The following is an 18,032-nucleotide window of genomic DNA, read 5'->3' on the forward strand; positions in this document are numbered from 1 at the left end:
AGAACCCGGGAGGCTTCTGCAGCAGGAGAGGGGGAAAATGTGACTGTCCCTCAGCCCTTTCAGGGAAAGAAGATGGCTGGGCCCGGCGACTGGCCGTGTGACTTCCTATAACCTCTGTGGCCTCCTGAGGCCTCCGCTTTGCATTAAGAATGGAAACAGCAGGATGGACCTCATACTTTTGTTGTGAGTACCTGTTAATTGCTTACACAATGTTTTGCACCTAGAAGCACCCAATATTCATTAGCTGTTCTTTATTAATATTAAATAACAACTCACAGGAAGGAGGTTGCCTGCTTCGCAGAGCCAGCTGCGGGCCTGGAGTCTGCGAAGGGGACGGAAAAAGAGACCAGGGAGCTGGCCTGGGACCAAGCCTGCGGGACTTGCTGACCCCCCCAAGACACGCAGGCCTGTCAGTCTCCAGATACTTTACCCCTCCTATCCGGATGGTCCCTCGCCTTTTTCCTGTCCTGGAACCCCCAGGACAGGAATGCACAGGTCTCGAGGGGCTCGGCCTCCCCCTCCCTGGAGCCGCGGGTTATGACCCCGGCGGCGTCTAAGGATGGTCCTGTCACCCGGCCAAAAATTATTGGGCTCAGAGAACCAGAAAGGTTGGTCCAGCCCCTCCTCTCATTATTCTGATTAGAAACAGTCTCAGAGGTGACGTGATTTGCCCAAAGTCCTGCAACTTCCTGGAACTAGAAACCAATCGGAAGATTTCCATGTTGCTGCTCTTTCCGCTGTTATCAGGTTACCTCGCAGCCTTGGGCTCTGCTTTCGGAAAGGAAAGAAGAGGTCGCCCTCGGAGGGCCCGTGAAGGGGAATTTACTCAGATTTGGTTACTGTTTGTGGCAGGGGATGAGAGGATGGGGGTGACAGTGTGTAACCTGCTTCCCCCAAAAAACACCATGTGAACAGTTTTTAAATTGCTTCACAAGGTCATGAAATTTAGTGTGTGCCTCTTCCAGGGGGGCTGGGAACTTACCTGTTTTGTTTTCCTGGCCAAGTGCCTAATGCAGAGTAGGTGCTTAATGAATCTGTGCCACCTGGAGGCCTGCACGGCTGGCTGCACCCGTTTTGTCCTAGAGCTGCAGGACTGGGGAGCCGAGCCCCCGGGACGCATGTGAAGTCCCTTCTAGTTTTCCTCAATTATGGCTTTGCAATGAATATCCTTCCTTCAGAAATCCTTGACTGCATCTCTTGATTATTTCCTTAGGGTATTTTCCTAGCCGTGGGATTGCTGGATTGAAAGCTGCACACGCATTTAAGGCTCTTCAATCAGAACCCCTCCAGCAGTTCAAAAACGAACCAGCGTTCCCAGCACACTGGCCCCAACTGGGTATTATCAGGCTTTTTTTTTATTTTGTCTTTTGCCGTTTTGACAGAATAAAAATGATATCTTATTTGCCTCTCTTTGCAGTAGATGGAGATTGAACTAATTGTGAAGAAACACCCTGTGGAACCCAGAGAGCTCCTGTGGGGAGCAGGAGACCAGTGAAACTCGGCCCCTTCTGCCCGGGTGGCGAAACCAAAGAGCACCTGTGTTTGGGGTGATTTCACCCGAAGAGGTAAACACCTGAGCCTTGCCAGAGAGGCTTCCCCTGAGCCAGGGAAGAGAGCTGGGGCTCACTTGCTTTCCTATGTTCGTTTTCCTTCTCTGGTGACAACTAAATGTTCTTTAAGGACAGCAAGAAAAGGCAGAAATGGGATAACGATTTCAGCTTAGAGTCCTGGGAAAGCAGGAGGGCTGAGTGTGAGCTTTGAAGGATATTTCCAGAAGATGAGAGGTAAGTCAGTCCCGGGGGATCTGCTGCCCGCGTGGACGGTGAGGGGGGCCCTGGGGACTGTGTACTGGACAGGCCGCTGTTCCGTGCGCAGCTCACAAGGCCAGGGGTCCCCGCGGATGTGGAAGGGCCTTTCCATGGGCTTTCGAGGATCAAAGTGAAACTGACGGGGACAAAGGAAAGGGGTGAGGAAGCGGAGGCAGCGGTGCCGGTGCCGCTCAGGCTGCGAGCCAGGGGCGAGGAGGTGGACTTGGCGTTTGCCCAGAGGCGAGGTGCGATGCAGGCCTTTTCCTGGCTGGGAAAGAAAGAGGACTTCTCACCCAGGCAGGGCCAGGGACGGCGCCCGCTCTTCAGATGTCCACTGGGCTCTTTCACAGACCTCACCCAGGAGGATAACCGACTTACAAATGTTTACAGACAACTTTATTTACGGATCTAGCTCTCATTTACGCTCACCTAAATGTATGGTCCTAATTACAGTCATCAGCAGTTTCTCGATAATAAACACACGGGATGTGTTTTATAGTTGTTGTTTTTAAACTTTGTGGGGGAGTTTATTTTCTTGATCGCTGTAAATTTCCTACTAAAGCCTGAAATTGAACAATCAGCTTCTCACAGCAACCTGTGAATTTTCTGCCACTTTAATTCTTCTAAAAGGACTTAAGTCAAACTCGAAACAGTAGTTCTTAGAGATTTCAGTGAATGATTTCAAAACCTCATCACTCTTCAAAATCACTTGGTGACTTTTTAAGAAATTACAGTTTCCCTGCCTCCCTCTTGGGAGACTAATTTTTTTTAGGGCTCAGACATACCCGGAACTGGTATTTTGAAAAGCCTCCCAGATGATTCTTAAGTTGCTGCTACAAAAACGAACTTTGGGGAACTGATGTCTAAATGCTTATGTATTTTTGTTTGTTTTTAAACGAAGTTTGGAAATGGCAGTTGTCACTTCTAAAATATATTATACAGTGTTTTGCATTTCTGGAAGACATTCCTTTTTACCTCCTGGCGCACCCACCATGGGCTTCCCCTCACTGGGCTCCTCCGTCCTCACCTACCAGGTCATGCTGTTGCTCTCACTACCCAGTGTTCTGGTTTCCCATGACTCCTGGTTTTCCTCTCTGGCGGGATATTTCAGGCTTTCTTTTGTGAATGACAATTGGCCTTTCTTCTTTTACTGTCTTTCAAAGCACTGCTGCTGTTCAGGGAACCTGACCCTGGGCGTATGATCCACTTCCCCAGTTGGCATCTGGGTGCTTCACTACTTCTCTGGGAAGCTCTCCAGATCCCCACATTTACTGTTGGATGTCCCACAAAGCATCTCAAACTCAGTATTTCTCAAATCTTACTGTTTATAGCTCTGGCCGGTGTGGCTCAGTTGGTTGTGCGTCTTCCTGTGCACGGGGCGGTTGCCAGTTCAGTTCCTGATCAGGGCACATGCCCAGGTTTCAGCTGATCCCCCGTGTGGGGCATGCAGGAGGCAGCCCATCTATGTTCCGCTCTCACACATCAGTGTTTCTTTCTCTATCTTTCTCTCTAAAAATCAATAAACTATTCTTTTTTAAAAAATCTTAAGTTTTTAGTGTGGGGGCTAAAAAAAAATAATACTTTCCTCCTACAAAGTTCTTCTGGCTGAGCTAACAATCAAATGAACAGAGATAGATTGACAGGAGAAAATCAGAGTTTAATACATGTGAATTCACGTAGGCATGAAAATTCCAAAGACAACATCGGGTATATAAGATGTTTTTTGGACAGAGGAGGAAGGGGAGTGGTTATTAGATTTCAGAAGTGAGAATGGGCGATTCACAGGTAGTTGAGGAAGAGCCGCAACACACATGGCAGGGAAATCCTTTCTAGGTAATTCAAAAACAATGGGGTGGGGATATCTAAGCCAACAGGCACCTGCCTGAGGCCCTCTTGTTTACCACACTTAAATTAGGCTGAGGCCACATCCTAAGATCTCCTTTCTGAAGCAGGTTTCTCTGTCTGAACCTCTTGAGCAGGAAAGGGGGGAGGGTTTAAGGCCCCCTCTGAGTCTTGTCTTACTAAACAGCTTAAAATCAATATCCCAAAAGGCAGCTTCAGAGCGGCAAACCTTGGTTCCCTTCTCTGGCCACATTGGTCCTCTGTGTATCGTATCTCAGAGAAATGGCTCTACTAAGTTTCTCAAGCCAGTAACCTGGGGGTAACCAATTCATTCTTTTAAAGCCGGTGTTCTAGGCACTGGGGGTCCCCAGGCTACCAACCAAAAACCTCTGCCCTCACTGAACTCATATTCTAGAGGGGGACGACAGACAGTAGGCAGTCAGTCCTTAAATCTCATGGATCCTAGCCTTTCATTTCTCTCGACTTAATGTTGCCTCTTTAGTCACTGCCCTAGTTCAACCCCCCCCCCCATGGCCTCCCTCCTTCTCTCTGACTCCCTCCAGTCCATTCTCCCCACAGCATTATATTTTTTCTCAATACAAATCTTAAATTTTGGCCTCCAGCTTTCTCCCTCCATCCCTCCCAGATAAAGTCCACCTTCCCAAATCTGGGCTACAAGGTTTTATACCTACTGGGCCCTGCTGGCCTCTCCCCACACATTACCTACTGAACCCCCCTGCTGGGTGTCACTGAATTGAAGCATCCCCACAGCCCCGGCCCTCCCCCTCCTCCCTCCCGCCCTCCTCCCAGGACTCCGGTTGACTCCTTGGCCTCCAAGGTAGTCAGCCTCCGGGAGGGCCCCAGGGATTGCTGCCTCCTAGTGTCCGTGCCCTTGCGTGTGGGCTGGGTTTCCTGATGCGGTTCCAAAGACCAGATTATCACAGAAGTGACGGGATGTCACCCTGACATTAGGCTCCATGAAGACCGTGGCTTCTTTCTCGGGGCTCCCTCCCTCGCTCGCCTGCTCGGTGGTCAGCCAGCTGCCACAGTGTGAACTGCCCCGTGACCCGGAGCAGAGGGAGGCCTGTGAGGACCTGAGCCCTGCCGGCGTCCCTGGGAGAAAGCTGGACTCGGGCTGAGCCAGCAGCTGGGACGGACGACCTTCAGCCGAGGAGGTGCGCTCCAGGCCAACACCTGGGGTCCTGAAGCAAAGGAGCAGATTATAAACATTTGTTGTTTTAAGCAGCTATGTTTTTGTTCATTTGTTACACAGAAATAGATAACAAGTACCACCTCTGGACCCCTGCCCGTCTCCCACCCCAGATTCAGTGCCCGTCTGAGTTCCCGAGCCAGTGGTCTCCCCTCTGCATCCCCAGAACTTTGCCCTCAGTTTGTAATTAGGGATTTGTCCATATCTCTGCGCCCAGATTGTAGGCTCTGTAGGGAAAGGAAGGAAGGGAGGAAAGAAAGTGACCATTTTCCTTCTCAAGACTAAATCCCGGCTCTGCTTCTGGCCTCACCTTTATCTACCCACAGTGTCCGCTGGGGATTGATCGCCCTAATGCAAAGCTGCAGCCCAGAAGAGGCTCAGGCCAGAGGGAGCCAAGTGCCCAGCCCCCACTTCCCCAGATACGCACACACCCTGGCACACAGGTGCACACGAGGCATGCACACACACTCACCCCTCGGGTCCACTGCCCTGTGCTCAGGTTAGGGCGGGTGCAGCCACTCCTGTCCCTTTCACACACCCTCAGGCTACACTTTTGTGGCTTTTCTGAATGAAAGAGGGAGGCAGAGCCACCCCAGTACTGAGCCTTCTGCCTGAGCCTTTAAACTGCCCAGTTCCTCCACCCTTTTTTCCAGCCAACGGAAGTGTTCAAGGGGAACGCTGTTGTGAGTTCCTGGAAAAAAAAAAGTGCTAGTGCTTCTTGCTGCTTTCATTTTCTGATGGCTCAACCTCTAGGCCACGCACTCTCTGACCTAACCCTGAGATCTGAACAAGGTGCCTGGAGTATCTAGGGGCCCCTCCCTCCGGACCGGCTCACAGCACTGTCCTTGGGCTCCAGTTCGCTCCCCTGGGCTTTGCTAGAGGGAGGGCAGCTGTGTCCTCCTGGTGGCCCTCCTGTCACCCTGTGCCGACTGTACACTGCAACGGTGGCAGCTTCCCCAGTCTCCACCCGGCCCACCCCCACCCCCTCGGCCACAATCTGCCAGCGTGTCTGTTGTGCCCAAGTAGGATGAATGAATGTTTGAGAGACGTGCCTGGGTATGAACACACCTCTGTTTAAGGGGAAAAAAAGCTTCCGAATCTCACTGCACCGTCCGGTGTGTGCTTCAGTCCTCGCCGCCCGGCTCCAGCGCTCGGCAGTTTCCCCTTCCTCCTGCAGCTGCTCACTGTTGCCCATCAACTGTGCTCTGGACAAGTAGCGAGGGCCGGAGATCTGCTTTCAGATTTGAGTTCTGCCATTTATGATTTTTGACTCTGGCTGCGTTACCTGGCTATCCTAGGCCTCATCTTGGGTTGGATCTGCAAATAAGCTGTTTCCCCAATTGTTCTGAGATTCAAATAAACAAACCACAAATATGAAAATGCACGGCATGTAGTAGTAGTAAGTGTTTCTTATTGTGTGTTTTTAAAGGGCCTGACCCTGTCTGGTGTGGCTCATTTGATCAGAGTGTTGTCCGGTGCACTGAAAGGTGAAGGGTTCGACTCTGGGTCAGGGCACACACCAAGGTTGAGGGGAGTGCCTATGGAGATATTTTCCCTCTCCCTTCCTCTCTTTCTAAAATCAATTTTTAAAAAAACATAAATAAAAGTTAAAACTTTTTTCTTAATAAAAAAATGGACCTTAACAATCCTTGTAATTTTTCCTTGGAAATGTATAAAACAAAAGGTGGTTTTGCTGTCTAAAATGTTGACAAAGTGCACATTAGTTTTGGGGGGTGGGGGAGGGGTGCAGGGGATGGAGTGGGAGATGGTTGGGGTGATGTTAGGGGGCCACTCCTTCATTGGTTTTTAATCGGACTCTCTTGCCTCGGCTGTTCCGGGGTAATGCTCTGGAAACCAGCTGCTCAAATGCCTGAGGAGTGGATGTGTCTGAACCTGCACTGACTCCCAGGTGGGAAGGTGTTTTTCCCATTTGTACTCAGGTCTCTGCCTCTGTTTCAGCCCCGTCACAGGTAAAAGGAAAGTGCCCACGTCGCTGAGAGCACGTGAAATTCAGTGGCTGACATACTGCACGCACTCTGCCGTGACCCACAGGGAGGCAGACTCTGACGACCCACACACACCATTCAGCTTCCAGATCAGCGACACTTGTCTTTAAAATTTAAGTGCATCCAACTGTCTTTTCACTGCCCCGAGTAGACAGTGGGTAGGAGAGGGAGTCATGGATTTCAGTGGCCTTTTCAAATCAGCCACGTTTATGGTCTGCAGTGTGTTAGTGCCTGACTTTAAGCATAATCAGGATAGGAGCCAAACATGTTATGTGGATACTTTTAGATATTGAAATTAATGATAGAAGTTGTTATGCCCACAAAAAATCCATTATCTCAGCATTTCAAGTTTTTCTCAACAGTGTAAAAAATTACCATAGTTCTGTAAGCCACAGTTTCATTAAGAGCACATCCAAATTTGGGTTCTGAAGTCTACAAACTCCCTCCCTCAGAGCATAAACAGGAGAAGTATAAAAAAACATTTTGACAGTGGGCGAGGTATTTGACATTTGTAAAACTAAAGTCAGCCCTTCAAATAATACTCCAAAGGGGCATCTATTGTGAGCTGGTCTCCATCATTGATGTCTGAACTTGCCCTCCACCAGAGCCACTTAGAATTGTTTGCCATTTAAACTGATAAATACCAGTCATCGTGTATAATAATTGGTAAGGCACTTAAAGAAAGCAAAACAAGATGTCAGGGGAGGAGGCTGACAGTGTTGAACTGGTTGCTCAAACAGGACCTGTGTTACTTTAGTTAGGTCATAAAGTCCAAGGTTCTTAGCTTTGAAGATCCCCAAACTCCCTATTTTGCTGTTTTGGAGGTGATCACTCAGGCTTACAGTGGGAGCTCATAGTAAACAAACTCCTAAGAGGCCTATGTGCAAGCCAGCTGCCAATTTGTAGTTTTACAGGAAGAAATACACTGCCAAGAAGACCAGATGGTCAGCACAGTCTCCCTTGTGCACTAGGTGTGGGGCAGTGGGAAGGCACTGGCTAAACTAGAGTAACAGAAGTCAGAGGCCAGCATTCAAGATCAGGATCTTAGAGGTCAGGAAACCAACTATTATTATTATTATTATTATTATATTATTATTATAAATATGCCTTTATTGATTTCAGAGAGAGGAAGGGAGAGGGAGAGAGAGAAACATCAATGATGAGTCATTGATCGGCTGCCTCCTGCACACCCCCCACTGGGGATCAAGCCCCGCAACCTGGGCATGTGCCCTGACCAGGAATTGAACCACAATCTCTTGGATCCTAGGTCAATGGTCAACCGCTGAGCCATGCCAGCCGGGCACCCTTTATTATTTTGGTTAGTGAAGATTCAGGTAACAGAACAATATACACAATGTAACCCCAAGTTTGTTTAAAGATAAAATAAACTTGGAAAACATAATAATGACAGCAGTTATAATCTGGAAAATGGCATCATGAGCAATTTTCATTTATTTTTTCTTATCTCCATATTATTATTATTATTATTATTATCATCTTATTTATGTGTGTGTGAGAGAGAGAGGTGGGGGGGTAGAGAGAGAGAAACATTGATTTGTTGTTCCACTTATTTATGCATTCATTGGTTGTTTCTTGTATGTGCCCTGATGGGGGGTCGAATCGAACCACAACCTTGGTGCATCAGGACAATGCTCTCTAACCAACTGAGATACCCGGCCAGGGCTCTTAGCTCCACTTTAAAATTTTTTCTCAAAATGATTATGAGTTCCTTTTGAGGAAAGAAGACAAAGGATAAATTAAATGTCCAACATTAGAGACTTTGTCAAATAAATCATGAAACTTTATATGAACTGCTATGCAGTCATTAAAAAAAATCATGTTGTAGAAAAGTTTCTAATGCTTAGGAAAGTAACAGTTAATATTTATGAGGTGCCTACAGTGGGTGAGGCACCGTTCTAAGGCTTTATTTGTCTGAACTCATTTGATCCTGTACCAAGACTACTGGGTAGATGAGAAATCTGAGGCAGAGAAATGTTAAGAGATTTGCCCAAGGTCACCCAGCTGACTCCAAGGTCAGTTTCCTTTTTTGTAAAATGAGTTCCCTTCCTGACATTAGCTCATCAGGTTGATATGCGAATTGAAGGAGATAATGAATGTAAAGAAAACAATCCAGTGTCCAGAACAGGGGTCAGCCAACTTCAACTCACAGTCCAAATTCACCCTTGCCACCTGGTTTAACTCATGACCCATGAGCTAAGAATTGTTTTCACAGTTTTAAATAGTTGAAAAAAATCAAAGGGGAATAATAGTTCACTACATGTGGAAATTATATGAAATTGAGCCCTGGCTGGTGTGACTCAGTTGAGCGTCCTATGCACTGAGAGGTTGCAGGTTCAATTCCAGGTCAGGGCACATGCCTGGGTTGCAGGCTTGATCCCCAGTAGGGGGCGTGCAAGAGGCAGCCAATCGATGTTTCCCTCTTCCTTCCTCTCTCTCTGAAATCAATTTAAATTAAAAAAAAATAAGATAAAAAGAAAATTAAATGAAATTGAAATGTAAGTGTCCAAACACAGAGTTTTATCGGGACCCTGCCATTCGTTTTATTGTCTGAGGATGCTTTTCCGCTTTTCTGGGATTAGTTGCAACAGTATATGAACTGCAAAGCTTAAAATATCATTCTCTGACCCTTTACAGAAAAAAGTTTGCCAGATCTCCAGGTGAGGTCCAGCACTTGATAAGTTATATGAGAAAAGGCTTTTATTAATCAATGACCATAGCAGTTTCCAGCTTGGGCCACACTTTAGAACCTTCTTTCGGTGCCTGGGTGCCCTCTTCATACTCTTTCCCTTTGCAACTGCGGCTTATCCTGCAGGAAAGTGTAGGTAGGAAGTTTACATTTTCAAATGCATACGGTGTCTCATATGTTTGCATTTATATGTAAATCTTATTTCATTATTACAACAATCCTATGACACTGGTATTATGATCCTAGTTTTACAAGTGAGGAAACTGGGGCCCATAAAACTGAGATAATGTTGAAATTACTCCTGTCCAGCTCAGGCAGTGGCAGGAGCACCGGCCTTCTGGGGCGGGTTCAGGGAGCACTCGGGCGCGCGGGCCCCCCCCCCCCCCCCCCCCCCCCCCCCCCCCCCCCGCTCCTGTCTGGCTTTGTTTACTCTGCTCGAGTGACCGTTGGCCGCTTCCTGTTGGGGTGGGCCCCCTGATCCCACGCAGAGATCAAACACCCATCTCACACCTACCGAGCTGGGTGGCTAATTCTCTGGTCAACTACAGTGTACTAACAGGTGAAAGCTAACCTCGGTTACTCCTTTTGCTCCTCGGCAACGATTTAATCTCAGTGTATTTTAACTCCATTCTTTAATCTCAGTATATTTCAACGACAGTTAACCTGCGTTGCTGTCTTTGGTGAGGGACTCTGTTGGTGGACATGCTCGGTGGGAAGAGAGCACAATGGCAGGTGGGTGGGATTTTCTACTTGGAAAGTTGTGACTCCATTAAAATCACAATATGCAGATGGTCACCTTTCCACAGGGCGCATCCGTAAACCCGTATGCAGATGTCTTTACAAAGTGAAAAATCTTTTTCCTTTGTACTTTTGCATTTGGGTGCCTCATGCTTGCTGGTAATGCCAACTTGTAGCAAATGAAGGACCCAGAGAGAATGTTAAATTCAGTGATACGGTGTTTATTTACACCAAGCATACAAGTCAACCTTGTTGTTTTATTTTTCTTCTTTCATGTCGAATCTGAACTTACTTTGTCTCTATTCTCACAGTCCTTTTTAGACTGTTACTCCAACTCAGCCTTTTCTCTTCTGGGCACATTTCATTTCCCCTCCCCATGTGGCCACTCAGTGGCCAGGGCAGGCCCAGAGGAAGAGTGTCGGCTTCATTTGCTAGCACTGGCTTTGAAGCAACGCTGTCCAGTGGCTACGCTTGCAGGAAGTATGCACAGTACCTCAGGGGACCCCGACCCAGGCAAGGGACTTAAAGACCCTGGTGACGGTGTCTTGCAAAGTTCCTCTTTTCCTGGAATGGCAAGTGTTCAATGGTAAATGATTGTAATGCAACTCATTAGGGAAGATGTATTCTACCTTCTTTTCTGTCATCTTTGTAATAGAGGCTTCAATCAAGTTTAATTTATTCAGCCAGGTGCCTGTGGAAGCAGCCTCGTTTGTTTGGCTTTGTTTTCACAAAATCCCTTGTCAACCGTGTTCCCAGTGTCAGTGAGCTAATCCTGCCCCTCTGTCAGATCCATGGTAGACAAAGGCCACTAACACAGAGTCTCCACAATGAGAACGGCAGAGGATCTATTAATGTGTCACTTGCCTGTGAGTTATGGCTGAGATATTTGCCCAACATATGGCACAAGGTTATCACATTGTAAAAGCAACTCATTTGAAGCCAAGCATCCATGCACGCACACAGAGACTCATAACTACTTAGTGGTATAAAAACATTTTGCCCAAGGACAAGTATTCTTGGGAATTTGAAGCAACCACTGAATTACAGTAGCACTAATCTTTTGGGAGTATTTTACTTTCTATAGGATAAAAATTAATTAGAGAGAAAATAAAATCAGAGCAGCTTTTAGAGATACAGTAGAAAGACAGCCACATTTAGTTCTAGTTCTCAGTTAGGCCTGAGGGTGGGGTCCATGGGCAGGAAAGAATGCTGTGACCCGAGTCCATTTTATCCATGAAGACATTTCAATGGAAAGGAACAATGTGATGTCATGGAGACAGGTGTCACCTGGCCGTCTGACAGCCTCTCCAGACAGGCCCAGGAGGTTTGTTTTTCACCTTTGCAGATTCAGAATCTTAAATTAATCAGCACCCCCCCCCCCCCATGCTTCAGTTAACAGGACTCAGGTAATAACTCACTAACAAAGCTCAAAGATAGGAACGTATAAAATAGAACGCCAAATTATTTATTGCCAGTGAGAAATACAACTGCCCAACTTAATAGGTATTGAGTCAGTGTAGTCCAAGAATTCTCTCCCTGTGAGTAAGAGAGGCCCGTGGCCGTGTGCTCTGTGCTAGCCAGAGCTCTCCCTGGGTTATGTGCCTTGGGGGACCATGGTTGCTGGGCAGAGGGGAAAGAAACGGGCACAGAGGAGCAGATTCAATGCTAATGGCATCGCTTTCGCTTTCCAGACTCACGGACTAGGTTCTGAACCCCCACAGAGAGGGAGCTTTAGTCAGAAGCTGGTAAGAAGATATAGGGAGGTTTCAAGAGAAACTAGATGTAGTTCTGAGCCCAGGAGACAAAGGGCCATTTAAAGTTGGAAAAGTGGCCCTGTGTTAGTTTCCTAGGGCTGCTGTAACAAAGTTTCACAAATTGGATGGCTTAAAACAACAGATTTTTTTTCTCTCACAGTTCAGGATGCTAGACTCTTGAAATCAAGGCATCATCTGATGCACTAAGAGGTCTCTGGTTTGATTCCCGGTCAGGGCACATGCCTGGGTTGCGGGGCTCGGTCCCCAGTAGGGGCATGCAGGCAACAGCCGATCGATGTTTCTTTCCCATCAATGTTTCTATCTCTCTCTCCCTCTTCCTTCCTCTCTCTAAAATCAATAAAAACTTTTTTTTTTTTAATGTCTCAGCAGGGTTAGTTTCCTATGAGAGCGCTGAGGGAGAATCGGTTCCGTGCCTCTCCCTGAGCTCCTGGTGACGGCTGGAAATCCTTGGCCTTCCTTGGCTTGTAGCCGCATCGTTGTGATCTCTGCCTCCTCCTTCACATCATGTTCTTCCTGATAAGCATTCTGTCCTTGATGTCAGGTCCCTGTGACCTCTGTTCTCAAACAAGGCCTTGGCTTTTGGAGATCCATGTTCTTTACATCACCCAGTTTTAGCCAAAATCCCCTGCCCTCAGTATCTGATTACCCTGAATACCTGATTGGGTTTGTCATCCCCTGCCACCCCTCAAATAATGTCTGGTCACCCTGGCCTGCCTTCAGCAAGAATCCTGTTAGGTGAGTTTACCAATAAATCCCTGCTCACCCTGCTGTTTCCTCTTAGGAATTTTCCATCCACTGATCACCACCCTGTTCTTTGGCTATAAATTCCCATTTTTCCTGGTTGTGTTCGAAGTCTAGCCCAATCTCTCTCTCCTATTGCAAAACCCCATTGCAGTGATCCCTAACCTATCTCAAAAGTGCCCCTGAAATAAATCCACCTTACCGCTGTTTTACATGTGTCACGAATATTTTCTTCTTATAATGACATCAGTTATATTAGATTAATGGTTCACCCTACTCCAGTGTGACCCCATCTTAACTAGTTATATCTGTAATGATCTTGGTACTGGGAGTTAGGATTTCAACGTGTCTTTTAGGGAGACACAATTCAGCCCATAACAGGCAGCCTCACTATTTTTTAAAAAATATGTCTTTATTGATTTCAGAGAGAGGAAAGGAGAGGCAGAGAGAGGGAGAGAGAGAAACATCAATGATGAGAGAGTCATTGATCGGCTGCCACCTGCACGCCCCCCATTGGGGACCGAGCCCGAAACCCTGGCATGGGCCCTGGCCGGGAATTGAACTGTGACCTCCTGGATCACGGGTCGATGCTCAATCCCTGAGCCATGCCGGCTGGGCGGCAGCCTCACTATTTCTGCATAAAACCAGGCTAGTGGGCATTCTAATGTTGCCTCACAACCTTTTTATCCCCCCTTAAGGTCGTGCGCCACCCTCCTCCTGTCCTGTGGGAGGTTATTTTAGTCATGTCTCAACACTTTGGTCAACGATGGACTCCATGCATATGCGGTGGTGGTTCTATAAGATGACAATGGCCAGGCCGGTGTGGCTCGGTTGGTTGAGCGTTGTCCCATGCACCAGGAGGGCGCCGGTTCAGTTTCTGGTCGGGGCACATGCCCGGGCTGCGGGCTCGATCCCCAGGAGGAGGAATACAGGAGGCAGCGGATTGATGTTCATGTTTCTCTCTCATTGACGTTCCTATCTCTCTCTCCCTCTCCCTTCCTCTCTCTCTAAAACCATAAAAATCAATAAAAACATTAAAAAAAGAGATTATAATGGAGCTTAAAAACTCCTGTCTCTTAGTGATGTCGCAGCCACCCTGACTTCAAAACACAACACGTGTCTCGCATGTTTGAGGCGATGCTGGTGTACACAAGCCTACTGCACTGCCGGTCGTACAAAAGAGTACACATGCAACTATGGTCGGTACCTAATGCTCGGCGATGACAGTCAGCGGCTGTGTTACTGGTGTGTGTGTTTATATACGATACTTTACATGGTGATTTTAAAGGATACTCTCTACCTATAGAAAGAACGTTTGCTATAAAATAGTATGGATGTGTAATGCCGCAGGCAGTGGCCTCATTCATACATTTCATACTTACCGCATCTCTTGCTTACGTAATTTATTTTGTGATTTACTCTCATGTTGTTTTGTGCAGTTACATATTGTACAGGCTTGTAGCCTAGGAGCAGCAGGCTACGCCATATAGCCTGGGTGTGTAGAAGGCTAGACCATCTAGGTTTGTGGAAGCACACTCTACGATGTTCACACAACAGCACAATCCCCTAATGTTGTGTTTCTTACTGCTGTTAAGTGGCACACGGCCGTATTCCCCACCACGCCAAACCTGGCACTCCACACCCCGGGCTACGCAGGACTGAACGCCACCTAAGCAGGGCACGCGGCCGGTCAACCAACACCCTTCCCTCGTATTTCTCTAAGTAGAGCTGGTAGGGGGAAAGCTCTTTGTCTTTGGGATGTGGAATTTGGGCGTGAAACCTTGGACCTGCTGCAGCTACATCCCCAACACATGGAAAGAACTTACCTGCAGTTAGAGAATATGAATCCTATGGCACAGGAGGAGAGCAGCTGAGATGAAGAGCGGAGAGTGAGAGCCAGAGAGCTTGGAGGTGCCTTCTTCTAGATCTTCTAGCAGGGCTCAGTGCTGGTCCTTCCAGGGTCACGAGAATGAATCCGGCCTCCTTTGTGCTCAAATTAGTTTGAGTTGGATTCTATCACAGGGAACAAAAAGAGTCCTAGGAGAAATGTGCAGCATAGTGAAGACGAAAGAGACAGAGCTTTGAGTGGATGCTGGAGGGCTTCACCATTTGGGAGGGATGACATCTGCCCAGAGGAGCAGAGGGACTGGGTGCAGAAGTGGACCGTGAGAAATACTTGGGGACGCTTTGGGGACTGAGGCATGAGACTCTTCAGAGGAGCCACTGAATTAGAAATTTGGGTGTTAGAGTTCAGCTGGACTTGATTATGCCCCTGTGGGACCTGAAGATATTTGAGTGAGAACTGAGAAGGCAAATTATCGAAACAGTAGTTGGTGAGCCTAGAATCCTAGCAGGGGGATCTACACAATCTACACATTTTTGTTGTTGTTAATCCTTACCCTGAGGATATTTTTTCCATTGCTTTTCTGAGAGAGTGGGAGGAAGGGAGGAAGGGAGGAGGGTGGGGAGAGAGAGAGAGAGAGGCACACAGGTGGACTGGTTGCTTCCTGCATGAGAGCCCGAGGGGGTGGGGGGGGACCACAACCCAGGAACTTGCCCTTGACTGGGAATCGAACTTGCGACCCTTTGTTGTGCAGGCCTATGCTCTAACCACTGAACCACACCAGCCAGGGCAACACTATCTACACTTAAATATTTACTGGCATTAGGCTCTGATGTCTGTTTCCACAGTAGAACATGCCTATCAGGAAGACATTAATTTATTCCTCATTCAACAAATATTTATAAGGGTCTATTATGTCTCAGGCACTTTAGTAAGGATGAGTATATAGTGTACACAAAAGACAGGTGATTTCTGCTTCCACAGAGCTTTTCAGTTTATGGTTATAAAAAAAAAGATAGTTAACAAATATACTGGTAAATCTATAATTACAAATTGTACTAAGTAGTACAAAGGAAAGGTTATGTGAATAATTATGGGGGATCTATTTTTATTAATTTATTATTTTTTTTACATTTTCAACATTTTTTCTCAATTACAGTTTACATTCAATATTATTTTGTATTAGTTTCAGGAGAAATGAGGGAACCTATTTTAGTGGAAGGGTAAGAAAGGCCTCTTTGAGGGGAGCATATTGAGACATGAAGGTGAGCAGAAGTCAGCCAGGCAACAAGAATGTGGGGGAGAGGAATGACAAGGCAGGCAAGGGAGGCAAGAGAATTCCATGCAAAGAAAGCAGTGTATGCAAAGGGCCTGCGGCCAGAAAGAGCTTGCCCAGGAATGAAAGAGAAGTGTAGCTGAAGTCTAATTAGGGAGGGAAGGGAATAGCTTGAAAAGAGCCTAGAGAGATAGGCAAAGGCCCTATGTAAGGATTCTAGAGTCTTTCCTAACTGCAATGGAGAGCCGCTGAAAATTTTTAATTAATGTTCCAAATTACCTTTTTAAAAGAATTAACTGAAGGACAAGAGAGATAAGGGAGACCAGTTAGGAGGCTGTGTGCAATAGTTGGGAGGAGAGAAGAAGACAGCTTGGACTCGGTGATAATGGAGAGTCTGGATGTGAGATACATGTTGCAGGTAGAACTGATGGTGTTCTCATCATACTTAGCTAGTTTATTAATATAATAATAGGGAGAGAGCAAAGGGAAGGCCAGACATTATAAGCATGGTCATCTGGGCAGCTTCACCAGGAAGCTACAGCTTCACACTCCCCAGGGAACCACTGGTCCATTCCCTGCAGATCACTGGGGGAAGGGATTGAACAAAGGGGAAGATAGGGGCATGCTCAGTGAAGTCGGGGCAATGTAGGGAAGGTGCTTACCTGTCAGTACAGCCTGGGGAACAGTGGATTGACAAGGAGGGTGGAACCACTGCAAGTGTGCAAAATCTTGGGAGATTAAATCCCCAGGCAAGGAGCTCCCTCCCTCTCATTCCCCTTATTGACCTACATTCACTGAGCACTCACCTGTTCTCTCTCCATAGCCATGTGGCCTTAAGCAGCCACGTGGCCCATGGCCATGAGGACCCCACCTGCAATGGACTGCAACTGGGAACACAAGCTAAGCTAGCCAGATGCTGGACTGGACTGGACTTTAATATGAAACAGAAATTCTGGGCAAGGGCCTTAATTCTGGCCCTGCTGAAGATGAGATTGGACTTCTTCTGTGGCAAGACAGGTGGAAATGGGACCTGAGAGGGCAACCCCCTTAATTTTATATCATTAATAAAACTTTCTACGAAATCCCATCCTCTCGTGGGGGCCTCAATAAATTCTTTTTCCTGCGGCACCCCAAGAACTCCACTTCCACCAATAACAATGGCACTAGGCCCGGTGTGGATCTGTTAGTGACAGAGTGGGAGGCATCAAGAATGGCTTTCAAGTTATTGGCTTGAGCTTCTGCTTGTTGGTGGTGTCATTAACTGAACTGAGAAATAATGAAGAAAGATGTTGCAAGGAGAAGGGCAAGGAAGATCAAAGAGTTATGTTTTTAACAGGTTAGGCCTTTAGGACTCCCCAGTGGAGATATGAAATACTAGGTGGACATGTGAGTCTCCTGTGATACATGAAAGATCTGGGCTGGTGGTGTAAATGTGTGAATCACTGGAAATAACGATAGAAATGGATGACACTGCCTAAGAAGAAGACCTAGGGACTGTGATCAGAGGAACTCCTTACACTTAGTTGTTGGCTACAAGCCAATGTGTTAATAAAGGAAACTGAGGAGGTGCCACCAGGCAGTGGCAGAGAAACCGCGAGCGTAGTGTCACAGATTCCAAAAAGAGAGTGTTATAGAGAGCCACGGGTCACGAGTCTCAGGAGCTGAGAAATCCAGTAGGATGAGAATTGAAAGTGTTTATTGGGTTTGGCAAACAGAAGGGCTTTGGATGGCGCCATCAAGAGTTTCCTCAGTGGAGCAGCGGGGGTGTAAACTGGACTGGAACGGGCGCACAGTGAAAGGGAGGTGGGCGATGGAGCCGGGAAATGTAGACAGTGCCTCAAAACCTCTCCTTATGCCCGGCCGGCGTGGCTCAGCGGCTGAGCCTCCACCTAGGATCCAGGAGATGGAGGTTCCATTCCCGGTCAGGGCACATGCCCGGGTTGCGGGCTTGGTCCCCAGCAGGGGGCGTGCGGGAGGCGGCCGATCAGTGACTCTCATCATTGATGTTTCTCTCTCTCTCCCTCTCCCTTCCTCTCTCTGAAATCAATAAAGATATACTTATTAAAAAAAAAAAAAAAAGACAAAA

General features: G+C 47.2%; 1 long non-coding RNA gene across 1 annotated transcript; it reads left to right on the forward strand.

Moving 5' to 3' along the window:
• The first annotated feature begins 794 nt into the window (after positions 1 to 794).
• On the forward strand, positions 795 to 2,759 carry LOC107526611 (uncharacterized). Its single transcript, XR_001602203.2, has 3 exons — positions 795 to 1,565; positions 1,681 to 1,784; positions 1,876 to 2,759. It is a non-coding gene; the product is annotated as an uncharacterized LOC107526611 (long non-coding RNA).
• The last annotated feature ends 15,273 nt before the right edge of the window (positions 2,760 to 18,032 follow it).

This window comes from Miniopterus natalensis, chromosome 2 (genome assembly GCF_054644295.1).
Source record: "Miniopterus natalensis isolate mMinNat1 chromosome 2, mMinNat1.hap1, whole genome shotgun sequence".
Lineage (NCBI taxonomy): Eukaryota > Metazoa > Chordata > Mammalia > Chiroptera > Miniopteridae > Miniopterus > Miniopterus natalensis.